This window comes from Pipra filicauda, unplaced genomic scaffold, assembly GCF_003945595.2.
Source record: "Pipra filicauda isolate LSUMZ 115617 unplaced genomic scaffold, ASM394559v2 scaffold98_size3848907_pilon, whole genome shotgun sequence".
Lineage (NCBI taxonomy): Eukaryota > Metazoa > Chordata > Aves > Passeriformes > Pipridae > Pipra > Pipra filicauda.
The window spans coordinates 2546677-2563887 of NW_024105186.1; the positions used below are offsets into that span (position 1 = coordinate 2546677).

The following is a 17211-nucleotide window of genomic DNA, read 5'->3' on the forward strand; positions in this document are numbered from 1 at the left end:
TTTGGGAGTGGGGGGAGGAGTCGCAGATTTGGGAGTCTTCCCTGCTCTCTGAAAGCTGTTTTTGGGGAGGAGATGAAGACAGTATTCTTCCCCACCATCGCAGCCCGACCAAGGAGGTCACCCCACACCCTTCTCCTTGGGGTGCTCCACGGGCAGTGGGGTGCTCCTCCTGGCACTCCACATCCCCAGCTGCTTTTCATTTCCCCAGGGACAGCAGGTCAAACCAGGGGGGACCCAGCTCAGTCCCACTCGGGTGTGCCACAGGCTTAGTCCTCCACTGCTTGGAGGTCAGGTGGAGCAAGAGTGAGCCATGCCGGGAGAAATCAATGGGAGCTCTTATGACCTGAACTGCTGGTTAAACCCTCTCTCTCCCCAGCAGCGATAGGACTCAAAGACAGGCAGGAGGAGGGAGGGTCAGAGCAGCCCTGAGCCCACAGCCAGCCTCTGCCTGTCGTTCCCAGCCAGAGGGGCCAGGCAGCTCAGCCACCTGCCTGCACCCCCCAGCCCCACAAAGGCCACTCTGCAGGTGATCCGCTCCAGGGCAAGGAGAGAGGACTGCCGAAAACTTTCCATCACCCGGTGAGGGAGCAGGAAAATACCTGCAGAGGCTGAGGCAAGAGTCAAAGCACCAGCAGGGATGGCAAAGCACGGGTGAAAGGAAAATTGCTCCTGGTCAGAGAAGGCAATCCTCTCCAAACCCAGCCCAAATCACCTTCTCTTCCCTGTTCACACTGTTTCCTGCTCTCTTTGATGAGAGGCCACATGAATCCCTGAGTGCCAGTTGTACAGCAGTGAGAATGTATCAGATGCCAAGAGCAATGTAATAAGAAGATTGAGAAGAGGGACAGTGAGGACATTGTTTGCCTGCTTGCCCCCTGCCTCCCCCACTAGCTACTCTCTTACTGTACCATGCTTGCCCCTAGTTTCCTTTTGAAGGGACCAGGAATTTGGGCACCAGGGGCAATGGGCAAAGGCAGAGCATCACAAATGTCTCTGGCTGCTGCCCACATTGGGTTCCTGAGGCTCTTATCTGGGGGAAAGGGTGATCCAAGCCCCAGCACCTGCCATGCTCCATGTGTCCTCAGACAGCATCTCAGGATAGATGGTGCAAAGGCACCAGGGAACTGCGAGTTACACTAGGGTCACCATCCTGTGGGACATCAAGCCTGGCTTCCCTGGCCTGCCAACCCTGCCCAGTGCTGATGCCAAATGCCTCCTCAGCATCCCCCAGTGGGGTGATGCTCATGGGTGCCTACTGCACGGTCTGCCTGGGCCTTGGAGGGGAGGGGGCGGCTGTCAGGAATGAAAGGCAAGGCCCTGGAAGATGTCCAGCTCTATTTTAATTAACCTGAACAAGCCAGAGCTTAAGTTTCCGAGCCAAGCTGAAGTCTCCCTGTTAGGAAAAACCTGCAGTACCTGGCAGTAATTTAATAACTCTCATTTCGAGCTTTCTAATAGCAGTGCTGTGGAATGGCTCCAAACCCGCTGGTCTCTCTGCCTTTCCGCAATCAAGTTACCTTTATTGCTTTATAGCAATATTAACAGAGATACCAGTGTTAATGCCTCACCTCAAACTCGGCTGGTAGGAGCCTGGCACGGCTGAGAGGAAACCCGGCGGCACGTGGTGGGGCCGGGATGGCTGTCTCCCAGCACGCATTCCAGCACCCACCCCTCAGCCCCCAATGTCAGGCACGTGGCAGGGTGAGCTGTCACCCCTGGGATGGGGACTGGCTCAGTGGGACCCCAGGATGTAGGATGCCTGTTCTCAGGAGTAGTACACACCATCACCCTTGGATCCAGCCCTTTGCTGCAGGGGTACAGGATCAAATCCTTTCCCAGCCGCCACAGGGGCTGCCAGGATCCATGAGGGATGTGGCACCAGCCACAGCTGGCTTGTCCCCTGCAGCACAGGAGGAGTTAGGGTGTCCTGTGTGGCAGGAACTGCCTGCCTGCCCCCCACCCCTCGCAGGGCTGCAATTAGCTCAATTGCATTAACCTAGAAGAGGAGATCCATGGCTTGAGGTCCTTCAGAAATACTCCTCCCTCCCCTCTCAGGGAGGGCAGGATGACTTTCACTTTCGAACCGACAAGCAAGAGAGGGACAGATAGGAGACAAGTCCCTCTTTCATTTTGAGCCCAAATCTTGCTACTCTACCTGGGGCCATGTGAGTTATTTATAGGAGCCCTCTCCTCTCTATCAGTCACAGGTGTCCCTCCATGGGGCTTTCCCTGGCTGTGGTCTGCCCCGGCTGAACCCTGTCACCCAGCAGCTGATGCTTTAGAGGGGTTTCCCCAACACTCCTGGCTCTGCCACAGGTTTATGATACAACTGTGGTGCTCCGAGAGCATGTTTGGAGAATGTGCTTCTTTCTTGCTGGCTGGACATTGTAGGGAAAGCTTGTCCTAAGGCACAGCCCTGACCAGGGGTACCACACAGGAATGTGGGTCGTGTCACCCTAGACTCCCTTGGTCAGCCCATGTGACAAGGGACAGATTTGTCACCGGTGCCATGAGCACCAGTGAGGAAAAGGAAGGGCTGAGGAAGCAGTTGGCACGTGGCATCTCAGCTCTCCTAACCCAGGCAGTGCCATCAGGGGAGTGGGGTGCTGGTGTGGGGAAGGCGCACATGCCTGAGCCCTGCTGGGGCGGTGGCAGCGCCACGTCCCAGGGGAGAGCGGGATTGTGTAAAAGCCCCTGGCTGTGGCTGGCCACTGGCATGGGAGCTGACAAAGCAACACTGTTCCAGTTTATGGGATTGGTAACAGCTGTCAGTGGGATATGGATAACCTGACATGGCAGGGAAAGGATGGACTGCCCGAGGGGACAGGCTGACAAAGAGTGTGCCCTGCTGGGGGTCACCCAAACCCTACTGGTCCCCACTGGTTTCAGCTGGGAGCTGGGCTTTGGCAGCGGATGCTCCCAGGACTGGTGTGCTTTCCTGGAGCATCTCCCCATTTGGGTGGGAGGTTTCTCCCCAAGCAGGAGAGCAGAGCCGAGTGTCAGCCTGCGTGCGGAGCTGCTGCTAATACCTTCTTTGCTATTTTTAGCTCAGCAGCCTCGTGCTGTTGGTTTCAGTGTGTTTTTTTTCCTCACAGTAAATTCCAAATCTTTTTCCTCTTTCACCTTCTATTCCGGGATGCTGCCTGCACCATTCGGCTTTGATCTGCACTGATGCCAAGTGTGTTTTGAAACTCTAAGTATAGCACATCCCTTGAATTTCTCTTATCTAGCAAAGCAGTAATATCCTCAAAGAGCTCCAGCAGGCTGGTTAAAAACCTGACATTGCACGGCTCAGTCCACACCAGCTACTTCTCAGCCTGGTTCCCAGGCATCCTCCCCTCCAGAGTGCTCTGCAGGCTCATGACCCAGGCTGTGCATTGCTGCTGGTGTCTAGAAGTCGCTGTCAATCTTTTTTTACAGCTCAGAGACTGAAAAGGGCAGCTAGGAGCAAAGAGGGCCAATATTTATTTTTCTTTTTTTGTTTCCCCCCCAAAGATGCCTGAATGCAGCCTTGAATTTTGCATCTGAAGAATGATTGTAGATACAAATGATAACATTTTAGACTTCAAAATAACTGGTTTTCTGATGTAGGCAGGTAACCAGGTGGCCAAATGTAGTCATTTGTGACTGGCAGTGGATTGCAAGGGCAAAGATCTGAAGGCTGGTCTTAAATCCGTCCCCAAAATGTCTAGTGCTCTATACACACACTCTGTAACAAATTAATGTCAGATGCTGCACTTGGTATAATTAGACAGGATTTAGAGTGGCAGAGCCAGCAAATTGCTACAATTTATGTGAAGTCCCTATCCCGAGGTCTGTACCCGTCGCTGCTTCATCATCACTGAAAAGCTATTCATCAGTTGGAGGAGGGAGCCCCTGAATTGTTTGGCACAGTTTGGCCCCAAATTTGGCCCCTATATGGATTCCTGATGCCAGCTCCTTGGGATGCCCTTTGAGGTGTGGGGTATCAGTAGGAGCCCAGAGTGCTGATAAACTACATAAACCAAGAAAGACACGTACAACATCCAGAGCCAGAATGCTAGGAAGCACCAATCTGGTTAGTAAATCTTTTGCTGCTTTTCCCCAATGCACAGTATGAAATAAAAAAAGGTTAAAAAAAGAAAAAGTGCCTTCATTCCCTAGTTCTCATTAAGAGATAGACCCAATCTGGCTTAACTAACTAAGCCAAGCTCTGGCAGCAGTGGCGCGTGAGTGGCGCGGGTCTGCTCCAAAGTGGAACCAGCTCCCAGCCCAACTCTTCAGGAAACATCTCATCCAGTGAACCTCGTATTTTTCCCACAAACTCCCCTCAAGCTGTAAAGCACATCTGGATAATTTTAGGCAGAAAGGGATTTTCCCAGAAAGTTGGAGGGGGAGGGGGGGGGAAGCAAGGGGCTGGTTATATTTGGAAACCTCTTTTAAGCACGGAGACCCCATTGCGGCGGCAGCATCGTGGGGTGATTGTAAGCGGCGCGGCGGCAAGGGCGGGTGTTGCACCGGCATGGAGTAATGTCTGGCAGCAATTTGTGGCCATGGGTGGGTTTTTCTCCTTGCAGCTTTGTTTTGGAGTGTGCTTCTGCCTGTACTCCCTCGGCTGCCCTAGGATGAAGCAGGGACCTGCTAAAATTCTACGGAGATTTGGTCCAGTGGCTCCAGGGCAGCTCCGGACATGGCACTGCTCAAAAGCAACGGAAAGGCAACAAAAAAAGGCATTTTGAAAGGATAAAGTGCCCCGACTGCCTCAGGGCCCAGCCAAGCGTTTCTCGGAGGGGCCGGGCCAGTGATGAGGGTATGAGGAGGCAGCTCATCAAGCCCTTATTAGCACAGGAACTACCGAGTGCAAATTAACGCTCCAGACTCCGTCTTGTCCCAGCCGTACGGTGAGCACCGCGTGCGCAGCCACGCTGAGCAGTTTAATCAACTCAGAAAGCAATTTGTTCTCTCTCTCTCTATAACCTTGACAAGCTAGCAGGTTATTTTTAAGCACACCGGCAAAGGCAAAGGTAATTCCCGGCCGGGAGGCAGCTGGCTGGCAAACCATCGTGCTGGGCAGGTGAGCAACCCTCTGCCAGCTCTGCTGCCGAGCAGGCAAAACCTCTGCCGAAGCTCCAGCCCCTTCACCCCCACACACTCAAGTCAGGGTCACTCTGCCATGGGCACAGTCCATCACCTTGGGGCAATGCAATTCCCCGATGCTGTTGACCTGAGGACACATGTGCACCCTGTTTGCTCTGTGCTGTGCTACAGAGAAGGTTGGAGGAACCAAGCTGTGTGCAGGGCTCAGGAACTGAGGAAAAACAAATAAGGCATGATGATTTCCCAGAGGATGGGTGAGTAACTGGGGTACTGTGATGTAGTGGCATTGCTTGCCCTGTTTAATAATTCCTTCCCCCTGGAGAGGGCTGTCCCCAGGCAGGGAGGATGGAGGAGATGGTGTGTTGGGATGGCAGACACCCCTGCCACATGCACCCTGCCACCCAGCCTGCTCCTTCACCTCTCACATCTGATCTCCCAGTGAAGGAAGGTAGATGTTTTGCCAGGCACGGTGCCCACTGTGCAGCGTGCCCAAGGTCACCCAGGTACTGGTGTCAAAGCACCAGCCCAGATTTTGGCCAAGGCAGCTCCCTCCCTCCCTGCCACAGCATCCCTCCTCCCCACTGCAGTGCTGCTGGGTTTGTCCTGCCGAGCCTCTTTCTTTCCAGAGGCCAACCGGACCACTGTGGTGGGAGATATGGTGGGAGATATGGTGGGAGATATGGGACCTGGAAACCCGAGAGTAGGCGCAGCTGCCTCTGACATGCTCTGTGTCCTCAGGGCACTGGGCTGTGTTTGCTTTGGCCTGTGCTGCCCCAGCAGCTGCTCAGATGTGCTGGTGATAACATGATTAGCAGCAAATTAGTTAATGCTTTCCCAGCGAGCAGGGTGCATGGGGGCCGAGGCCACCTCCCCATCATGACCACTACGCTCCCTTCAGGCATAGAGGTGCTGGGTGCTCTTGGGGATAATGCTCCCATGCTGGGAGCTGGAGATGGGAGCTGGAGAGGACCTGGAAAATGGGACTCCTGCCCCAATGATGATATGGTTCAGTGCCTGCACTTCAAGCTGATTTAAAGCAATGCCCAAGTTTATAGAGAATTAGTGAAACTAAGGAACGTTATTTTTCTTTATTAGGTTAAAGGGTAAGCAAATACAATCAATCTTGTCATGTATCACAAGATGTCAGCAACTTCCCACCTCAGCCAGAAAATTACCAGCTCCTCAGTGGATTGTGGAATTACATTCATAACCGCAGAAAACAAATATATCCGTGTATATTTTAATGAAAACACTGAAGGTCGCTACCTCACATCATCATCACAAATAGGTTACTGCTGAGCTAATTTAATAAATAATGAAATCCAGGCTGTGGAGGAACCCCCACTTGGCACAAGATGCAGCCCACATAGGGAGACGAAGGTGTTGGTGAAGGGATCTGCAAGGTATGGAGCCGGCAAACACGACCCCAAACCCCAGACTGGGCTGGGATTTGCTGGCCCAGCCCCCAGCCCTGACTCAGATGAGTACAACCACAAGGTGAGGTGCTCTGCCCTGTGTTCTAATGATGCTCTACCCTGTGTTTTAGCTGTGGGGACATTTTGCATTGTCCCTGCTCTGGCTCACTTTGGCTTCTTCCTTTAACAGCTTCCTAATTCAATTGCACTCATCCTCACCCTTCCCTTGCCATTCCTGGTGCAGATAACCTTGCTGAACTCCTCTTGGAGATTTACCAGCGGGAGAGAGCCCAGTCCAAACTTTAGAGCTGCTAATCACAGCTAATGAATTAACCAAGAGGGTGTTGATTTCCAATCTGAACATATAGGAGAGGGACAAGATCTGTCCTTCGCTCTGCCACATCTCCTGCATCCCGCCACAGTCCCTTGCTCTGACAGTGCAGGATTCTCCCCTCTCCTCACTCCATCCTCAGTCCCACCTGGCTCGAGGCCAGCCAAGAGTGAGGTGAGAGGAAAGCCCTTTTGAGCTGGGAAAACACAAATAATCATTGTAATAACGGCTGGTAGGATTCCAAGCTGCCTGCCAAGATCATGAGCTGCTCAGACAGCCCAAAGAGCAGAGAGGATGGACGTCAGCTGGCAAGGATGGGGCTGCCCGCAGTGGTGGCGGGGCAGAGGGCAGGAGATGCAGAGAGGCGAGGAGGAGCACAGGGCTGAAGGCTTTCCTGCCTAGCAGGATGAGGGATGTGGCCCAGCAGGGCCAGTCTCACCGTCGCGGGCACTGTGCCATGAAGGAAGCTGTGTGTGCCGGCCGGCGCTGCCAAGGGCTGCTCCTGCCCTGTGTCTGACCCTGCACTCACCCTGCTCCCCCCACGCAAGGGTGACCGAGTGACAGTTTATACAGTACCAGGCTGACTGTGTCTCTAAACATAAACTGGCGCTCTCCTCGCTCAGCAAAGGGCAGGACCGAGTCATCGCCTTTTGCAGCTCCAGGCCCCCAGCTCCACTGCGTCCACATGTCAGAGACAAATCCCGAAGCAAAAACATTTGGTGACGCTCAGCAAGGTCCCCCAGACTGCAGGCAGCAGGAGGAAAGGGGTGGCCCAGGCAAGCGCTGCTGTCCCCTTGCAGGGAGAGGATGTGGCAGGTTTTCCCACTCCAGAACAGTGCACCCTCCAAGATCTGATGTGCAGGGTGGGTGATGATGGCAGTGCTGTCCCATGCCACTGCAGCATTGTACCACAGTGGAGCTGGATCAAGCCTTGTACTTGAGGTGCTCGTGGGCAGTTAGTCTTGGATGTATATCCTTCCTGGAGATGTTCTGCATACGAAGCTGGTAAGGCCCTCATCCCTAGTCAGGGAGGTCACTGTCTGTCCCTCTCCCGCCCACCTGGTGGAAGAGCCACACTGCAAGGTCTCTGTTACCCTTGTCACCCAGCAGGCAAAGACTGTGTTTCCCCAGAATTTGCTCTCCAAACCTGTCCAGGGAGCCCAGTCATCCACTCCAAGGGTCACACAGGCAGCCTGGGCCCTGTTTGGCAGAGTCATCGCTGCACTCCAAATCCCAACCAATGCCCAGACTGCAGTGACAGGCACCATAAAACGCACTCGCATGAACAGACGCGCAGCAGTGCCGAGGGCTGGCTGGCTGGCTGCCTCCTCCAGAGAATGTCCCTGATTCAGAAGTGCCCATGGTTGCCCAGGCTGCTCAAGGCTCCCCCGGGGAGCCCTGGCTCAGCCCCTGTGAATTGCAGGGAAGTCATGGCAGCTCAGAGCTGAAGAATTACTGGGGTTGCACAACTTGCTGCTTACCCAGCTGATGCAGGCTGAAAGCTGCCGTGCACACGCTGATGCTCACCGAGACCTGCAGCAGGATGCTGTCTGTTCCCGCATGGAGTTTACCTGCACCACTTGATGCCCACTGGACAACGATGGCTCGAGCGTGCAAAGCCCAGGGGCAGGCGGCACGTGGCACAGCCACCACGTCGAACAACACAGCTGGGGAAGCCGAAACATGTGCAGACACAGGTACACAAAATATGCAGCCCCCTGCGCCTGGTGGCACATGCAGACCCCCAGCCTCAAGCTGGACTCCTCTACCTGAACCCACAGCTTTCAGTTGAACCCAAACACCTTTAAAAAAGGTTTTCCAGCAGGACATGTGCAGGAGGATGGCGGGGATCTGTCTGCGCCTGGCGCTGCAGGCGCCCTGCATCCGCAGCCACGGCGTGCTGTCGCTGCGCAGGGCGGGCAGCCCCAGCCTGCCCTCATTTATCTCCCCTCCAAATTGTGAATGAACGAACTTTCTCCCAGAATAAATAACAATCGCTCAAAAGTTATTTTAGGGCTGGTCTCAGTCGCTGGAGTTTCCGCGCCTGCCGAGGCCCATCACATTGTTTTCTGCTGCTTTCCTTGGCACAGCCCCAATCCAGGGTTCAGAAGTTATTACTATAAAAGTCAAATTGCTTTGAGGGGGGGAGGCTGGGAGAGGCAGGGTCGGCGGAGAGAGAGGGGATGGGATTCCTGGAAAGTCTCCAGCCGGGGATAATTGGAGCTGTGCAGGGTTGGACCAGTCCCCGCCGCGCTCAGAGGAGCGTTTCACCTGGCCCGTGGCCAGCGGGAGCTGAGGCGAGGAGGAGGAGGAGGGATGGGGTATTGTAGGTACAGCCCCCCCTACAATACGGTACTGCTGGGGCTCAGTGTGCTGGAGGGGTCCTGGGGGGCTCTGGGCTCATTCCCAGCCATCTCCTGGAGAGCCCCTGCCCATCCTCCTCCTCACAACCCCTTCAACCTGTGCTCACCCCGCTTCTATTTAATGCTGGTTATTTCCCCATCTACAGCACTAATTACTTTCCTGCCTTTGCACTGAGGATTGCCTTAAGCCTTGAAGCATTAATGTTTTATTTCCCTTCTAAAACTTCCTCTTTCAGTGTTTGCCATCACAACTCAGTAAATTTTGGCCATCCCTAAAAGCAAATGTTCTGTCCCTTCACACCAGGCACCACACTCAGTTGCAGTAAAGCTGTTGACAAGATGCCAGTCCCCATTCTGCACCAAGCAGCATCTCCCTCCATCCTTTGGGCCCATTTCCCAGCCCCTCTGCAGCCAGGGCTTGCCCTGGACCTTCCTCAGCACAACAGGGCAGGAGCAGCTCATGGATGTGGGATCTTAGTGGGGATGGGGGAACAGGCTACCTCTGTGTCCTCGTGGGATTGCGCCCTGGCTTGTGTCCCACATCCTTCAATCTAAACTCGATTTTTTTTTTCCTTTTTAAAATGAATTACATGAAATGATCATGCTATGTGCCCATGCAACCTCATTAGGATTCAGTTTGCTCTCTCCTTCCCTCCAGGCTGCCTTATTTTTATTATTCTCATTATTTAAGGTTGACCTTACAGCAATGACCAGCATCCTCCTGGCAAATGGGGCCTCGGCTGTGCCAGCCCTTCCAACCCACACCCCAGAGACCTGCCCCAGGGTTCTCCCTGCCCTGAAACTGGAACCTCTAGCCCACCACAGTACACGGTGCTGGGGAACCACTGCAAACACCCTGCAGCCGGGACTCCCAGGCTGGGAGCAGGCAGGAACACAGGAGATAAGATGTGGCTCAGCTTTGATACGTGCAGCTCGTACGCCTGCAGCAAAATCATCAAACACAGGCATCCACTCGGCGAGATGACCGCTGGGCAGTGAGGCTTCAGAGGGACAGGGGGCAAGCACGGGAGGTTACCTGGCAGCAGGATGTGGCAGCAGCAGATGTGACCTGTGGATGCACTTCAGAGAGGACATCTTCATGGAATCACTGACTGGAAAAGCCCAGCACTGCTCTCACTCCTGTTCCCCGTGCTTCTGTCCCGCTGGCACTCCAGCTCAGCTCAGCCACCCTGGCATGGCACAGGGCACATCCCCAACCCCTTCCCTGCCCCATCACCTGCCAGGGAGCTGGGATACTGCACTACCTGTGATGCTCAGTGTGAGCAAATATAAAAGCATTAACTGAGAATAAAGAAGAAAAATGTGACAAAAGGAGAGGAAAGCAAGCAGGGTGAATATCAGCTGCCATGGCAGCTGGGAGATAGGCAAGGGACAGTGTACCATGCAGGAGGGACCTCCCTGCCTGAGGGCATGCGGAAAAACCCTGTCCCAGGGCTGCAAGGTTGCCATTCCACACCTGCAGCGACCCAGCACAAACCCCCAGGCACAGCTGCTGAGGAAAGTCTCTGCTTCTTGCAACTCAAATCCAGCAGAAGTATCCCTGGGGCCACATCCAGCTGGGCCAGTGTGTGAAGTGGGCTCCTGGCTCCTCTGTACACTTTTTCCAACTAACTCTTCCTTTCTGTAGAATCACAGAATGGTTTGGGTTGGGGGGGACCTTTGAAGCCCATCTAGTCCAACTCCCCTGCCATGAGCAGGGGCATCTTCAGCCAGTTCAGGCTGACCTTGACCAGGACTGATCTTCCAGGATTGGGGCATTCACCACTTCTCTGGTGGTGAAACCTGTGCCAGTGTTTCACCACCCTCATTGTTAAAAGAGTTGTTCCTTACATCTAATTTAAATTGACCCTCTTCCAGTCTCAAACCATTGCCAACTTTTCCTGCCCCTTTTAAACCCCCACTGTGAGCCCCTACCATCCCGCAGCCCCTCCACCGCCCCTCTCCTGCGATCGCTGTCCACCAGGCATGGCTGGTTCCTTCCCTATTCCTTCCCTAATGGATCTGACAGCTGCTCCCTGCACTGGGCCAGGTTTCGGTTTCCCCACGCTGAGGTTTTCTTGTACAGTCTGTTGCAAAGCAAGAGCCAGGGCTGGCTCAGCCAGGCGGCACCAGTGCTCCCTTCACCCCAGCATGGCTGCTTTGCCAGTGGGTCACCCTGCCAGTACCCTCACGGGCAGTCACCGGCATGCTGGGGAGGGGAAGGAAGGAACAGAGTCGCAGGAATCAGATTATGAACTGAGTAATATCACATGTGGAAGGGCCTGTGGGGAAGGGGCTTCCAGGGCTATTTTTGCCCAACGAAAGTTGCAATTAATTTGCAGAGGAAGTCTCTCAGCATTAAGAAACCCTCCAGGCAGAGTCCGGACTCAGGGACACACATCACATTATTTTCTCGTTTAAAAACCATCGCGGTGGTGAAGGGGGCTGCTCCCCCCAGGCCGGCGCTAACGGGCAGCTGTGGGGGGAGCGGGGGAAGGGGGGAGCTGGCTCCGGAGGGGCAGGCGTGTTTGGAGAGGGAAAGGGAGCCGAAATTAACCTTGGAAAGCATTCAAATTAGGCTGTGTAATAAGAGACCCACTTCTCTGGGTAAATTTGTTAGGATTAGGGCTCACTGAGCTGTTGAGGAGAATTCAGCATGGCTCAGAGCCAGGGCAAAATGAAGCTCCTGGCTTGGTCGGCTGCGGGAAAAGTCCAGGCTAATGGGCTTTGGTTCAAACTTTGATACGAAAAAAATCCAGGAACAAAGGCACTAATTCTTCCAAAAGCCCCAAAATCTCAGTTTATACATTTCTGTTTATGTTCATTCATAATAGATATACACAGCTGTTCTTATCATTCATATTCAAATTCCATATGCATCTTTAGCAGTTAGTACTCCTGCCTCAAAATGAAAAAGAAAAAAAAAAGGCATGTGGAAGATTAAAGAAAACTGAAAACCAACCTGTCTGGGGGTGTGAATTCTTCCAGCATCTGTGTCTGAGCTCAGGTCCTTGCACTGGGGTCCAGCCTCGGGGCAGGAGAGGAATCCACTGCCAGCCTGGGCTGGACATTTTAGGGACTTATTTAAGGCTCTTTGTCACCTGCCATGGACCTGTCCACTGAGCTCCCTCTGCCCTGGGTAGTGACGTGGCTGGTTGGGGTTCACCCTGTGCCTCCACTCCCAGCACACATCGGTGCACCCACAGATTCCCTGGTGATACTCTACAAATCAGAGAGGAGTGGGCAAACCTGACCCTCTCCTCAGAGCTGGGGCATCTGTGCTCACACTGCCCTGGGTGAGCAGAAGGAAACTTTCACAAATTCAGTTGTTTTAAGCTAAAAAAAACCAAAAACCTGTGATTTTATATTACTTGGTCTTTTAAAAAAGTTTCTCTATCTCACATTCTGGAGGATCTCTCCTCTCTTCCTTTAAAACTTATCCCTGGACTAAGGAACAAAAAAAACCAACACATTTAAATCTGGATATATCACAGAATATTTGCATCTTAAATCTTATTTTTTGATCCCTGGAGTTTGCTGTTACAGACAAATCTAGTGCTGTTGAGTAAAGCTCATTAGTAGGAACTAGCTCTTAGAATGAGCAGCGGGGACACAGATAGCACAGATACTTAAAGTGTTGTCACTAGGTTTCAGAGTTAATCCTGCTAAGAAGTTCCCCTCTTAACTCTGAGCTGTTGTTGTGCACATCCATGGGGGCTAGAGACACCGCTATTGATTCTTAGGATTATTAGGGAGGGCTGAGGCTCCATCCCTCTGGCAGTGAATATGTGACCCGTGGTACCTCACTGCAGAAAGCAGGAGCTGCAGCAGTGGGACTGGACTGATGCAACAGCCCCTGACTCTCCTCCTGCTCACCTCTGCACACTGCCCAGGTGAGACTCAGGTTCTGCCATGGCACAGACACGGCCTGAGCTGTTGCAGGTGGTTCTCACACAGCTTCCAGAGCCAGGAAGGGGGCGACGCGCCCTGCGGAGCAGCGCGCTTCTGCCGTATTTACATTCCAGCATAAATTGGCTTCTCCTCTGGTCTCTCACGTGTCCTGTCCCGGTCCCCTCCTGCTGTGCGTTCCCCCGGCCGCTGCAGCCCCTCCGTCTGGTTGAAATATCCTTTAATCGGGAGCTCATGTGTTCCGGCCACAGCAGAAGGGGGGCAGCAGCCTGGGGACAGGGGACAACTCAAGCACGCGCTGCCCCCCTCGTGCTGCACCCCAGCACGGCCCGTAGTGCCTGGGGACTGCACAGGGTTGTACCAGCGCCTTCCCCCACATTGTCCTTGTCACCTAGGACACAGGTTTAACATCTGACTGGGACACGACCCCAGATGGATGTGTCCTCAACTCATGCAGTGTTTGGGTGCCTGTGAGATATGAAGGGGGGCGTCACCCCGAGGCCAAAAGACCCTTTCCACGATGCAGGAGGCAAACCAGAGGAGTGGAAAGCAGGCTCACCAGCCGTCTTTCATTTCATGAACAAACACATGAAGACCTGGAAGCAATAAATCCAGAGCTTGGACTACAAAACCAAACATGACTGCAGCTCTCCCTTGGAACAGGAAAGGGAGGAATGAGGACAGTCACAAAGCCAGCCAGGGAGCACAAGCACCACCAGGATGCTTTAGAGGGGCTGGATCAGGGTGCTCTGGCCAAAAACCTGTTCCCAAAAAGCTGTCTGTGCTGGTGTTTTTGAGCTGTCAGTCACTATGCCTCAGGGATGCACAGAGCACCCTTGGAAGCAGCCTGGATCGACAGGTCCCAGGGTGAGCAGCTGTCCCTCACCCTCCTGGGAGCAACAGGAGCAGAGCCCAGGGATGCAGAGGGTGCACTGGGAGGACATATACCCTCCAGGTGTATGGCATCACCTGCACCCCAAGCTCGAGGTGCCAGCCCATGCAGCAGCCAGAGCCCCACGGGGGGCTGTGGGCCACGTGTGCTGTGCCAGTGGGGTGCTGTGCCTGGCTGCTGCCCTGGGACAGGGATGCCTCAGGGGTGCTGCTGTGGGAGGGGGCTGCCCCGAGCTGCTCTGTTGGCAGAGCTCTGCCTGTGCAGGGACACCCAGCCAGGCAACCCCCAGCCTGGGTGCTGCCTGCCCACAGGAGCAGCGCGGTGCGAGACAACCGGGCTGAATCCCCCCTCTCAGTGTCCCACGGAAAAACAACTGGGAGCCACCAGACCCTGCTGCTGCAGGCTCCTGTCAGGTCTCCCCAGCCCAGCTCTCTCACTCCTGCTGCCAAAAACTCCCTTTCCCCCTCCCTGTCTTGCACCTGGGGCTGAGCTTTTGTATTGCTGCACTGGCCCTGCCGAGATCATCAGGCTCACCTCCACTTGCCCACACAGCAGGAAGGACAGGTGTGTGCCCAGGCCATAGGGATTGCCCTCCAGCCAACATAGCTCACTTTAGGAAGCCCTGATTCCCATGCAGTGGGGGACATCCCACCCCAGAGCCTTGGGGAGTCCCACTCACACCAGGCTGGAGACCCGGGGAGGAAAAGAATGAGAAAATGACAGCAAAACCAACGGGCAGTGCAAGCCATTAGTGGGATCCCTGGCCAAATCTGCACTTCCCCATGGCCACTCTACAGTAATCCCAGAATCCCCACATCCCTGCCAGGTGCAAGGGAAGACTGGGTGCCCACTGGCTTCCCTCCCCAGAACCCCGCTCACCTGCGTCGATGATCTTACAGGTGATCTTTTCCAACAAAGATGATTCTATGATTCTGTGATCTCCCCTGGCAGCTGGGGAAGCTGCAGCAGCATCGGAGCTGCCTTCTCCTTCCAGCACTCGGGCAAACTGCTATTTGTAAAACAAAGGTGAAAACATCAAATCAAATGGATGAGTCAGAGGAGAAGTTCAAAAACGGGGAGCGTGGGGAAGGGGAGAAGCAGGATCTCCATCTCCCCTCCCACCTGCCAGTAGGCAGGGAAGCAGGCAGGGAAACAGGCAGCACCTCGCCCGCTGGCAGCCCATCACGGCTTCAAAGCGGGCGCAGATCGGATCTAGCAGCCGGGGATGCACCGAGCAAGCGCTTAGCGGGGAAGGGAGATGGCTTCTCCGATAATGCAACGTGTGAACTCCCAGGTTTAAATTAACTAATGACTTCAGATGCTGCCGATAGTCTGCAGGGGATGGGGAGGAGTGATTTATGGGGAAAGATTATGCAGACTAATTAGGCCAGCTTTACCACTTAGGAGTTACCCAGCCAGGCTGGGGGCTGTGCCTGGGAGGACACACTGCGCCCCAGCCTTGTGCAAAAGGATGGGGAGCAAACCCAGGCCTCTCCCTGAAGCCACGGGCACCCTGGCAGCCTCCTCACCCAGGAGCATCACAGTATGAGCACAGGAGATCCCACCATGCACTACAGCACTTGCCCACAGCTGCCCGTTCTCAGGTGCAGACAGAGGATACTCATGGACTCTCTTCTGCCACATGACCTGCACCTCCCCAAGCTCCCCAGCCAGCACGGGGGGCCAAGGGCTCTGCTCAACCCCCCTGGACTGCTTTATGGCCATTGCACCACAGCTGCCAGGTGTCTGTGGTGAAGTGCACGGTCAACAGGACTCACACCAAGGCTCTTCCAAATCCCAGTTACATACAAGCCAAGAACCAGTGATTTCCAGTGGCTGGGCAAGCACTGAGCGCAGCCTCATGCTGCACTGACTCACCGCTCTCAAGTGTAAGAAGTTGCCGTGGCCTCAGCCAGGAGAGCTTTTTATCACGTTATGGGAAAGCACTTGCAGTTTCCTTTTCTAGGAGCCCTGGATATAATAAAAAGGCCTCCTCAGGCTTCAAAGCGGGAGGATTTTCATTGCTTCCTGGGCCAAGAACAAAGCACCACTGAGCTTGGCCAACAGTTGTTGTCTCTGTCCCTTGAAGTGCATCAAGAATCCAGTCCTCAGGGCTTGGTGACGGCTTGGAGGGTTCAGTTCACAGGGACGGAGACAGGTTCAGCCTGCCCTTGTGCTGGACCCGAAGCACTCTGAGATGGGTTTGCCCCCCTTGCATTACTCCAGTTTCACCAAGAGCTGCCAGGGTGGCCATGGGTAAGGCACAAGGAGCACTGGTGGCCTGACCCTGGAGCTGGCATCACTTCCCCATCTACCCACTCAGTACCTGCAAGACAACGGGGTGCTGCTGTAGTGCATAACACGGTTTTCAGCAGGGATTGCATGCATGACTGTGTAAATAACACAGAGGTACCATGAAACCAGCTGTTTTCACGTTAAAATGAAAATTTAACAGAGTGACAAGCAGGAGCTGCAGGGGATGCAGCACGGGCTTCCTCAAAGAGACCACACGAGTCACAGCTTAATTCTGGGGCACAAACTTCCCACCACTTCCAAAGCCCAGCCCTGGGGTGATGCTTGCCCAGAGCAGTTCAGGGAAGTGTGGGGACTTCCTGCCCCTTGGCCCAGGGTGCCCACAGGGAGCGGGATCCCTGCTTTCAGCCTGCAGCCTCTGGCACTGCGATATGCCAGGGACAGACAGACAGACAGGGACATTTCCCAGATGCCTTTGGAGAAACAGGAGGTCCTTGTCGCCGCTATCAGCATGAGGCTCCTGAGCCCTTCCTCTGCCCACGCTGGGTCTGAGATGGAGCCCTTTGTCACCAGCGCATGACCAGCTGCCTGGGGAGGGTTCTGCTTGGCATGATGCCACGAGTCCCATCGCTGGAGATGGGGTTCTGGGGGGAAGGAACTGCTGTTGTCCTCATGGCTCCTTCTCTCCCACATGCAATGCAAGGAACCAAGTCGAACAGGGCTGGGGTGGTCCCATGAGCCCCTGCCTGCTCCCCACATCCCCTGCTGCCAGCCCACGCTCAGGTCCAACCACCTCACCTCAGTTTCCTGGGAAACAGAAAGCCTTTACGTTTGTGCAGAGACAGAGGCAGGAAAGTTCGCATGGTAAAAAAAAAAAAAGAATAAAAAGTCAGAGGAAAGAGCTTGCCCTGTGCTGCCCCACTAACACCACACTGCTGTGGCTGCCCACGATCTGCTCCAGCCATGCACAAC

The 17211-nt window shown here is 54.4% G+C and overlaps 1 protein-coding gene across 1 annotated transcript in view; it reads right to left on the reverse strand.

The window, feature by feature from the left end:
• The window catches only part of EPHB3 (EPH receptor B3), a 61218-nt gene extending 46123 nt beyond the window's left edge, over window positions 1-15095 (reverse strand). The window contains exon 1 of the mRNA XM_039377987.1: window positions 14866-15095. The gene's annotated coding sequence lies outside the window, so the exon portion shown is untranslated. The remainder of the gene's footprint in view (window positions 1-14865) is intronic.
• Window positions 15096-17211: the final 2116 nt, after the last annotated feature.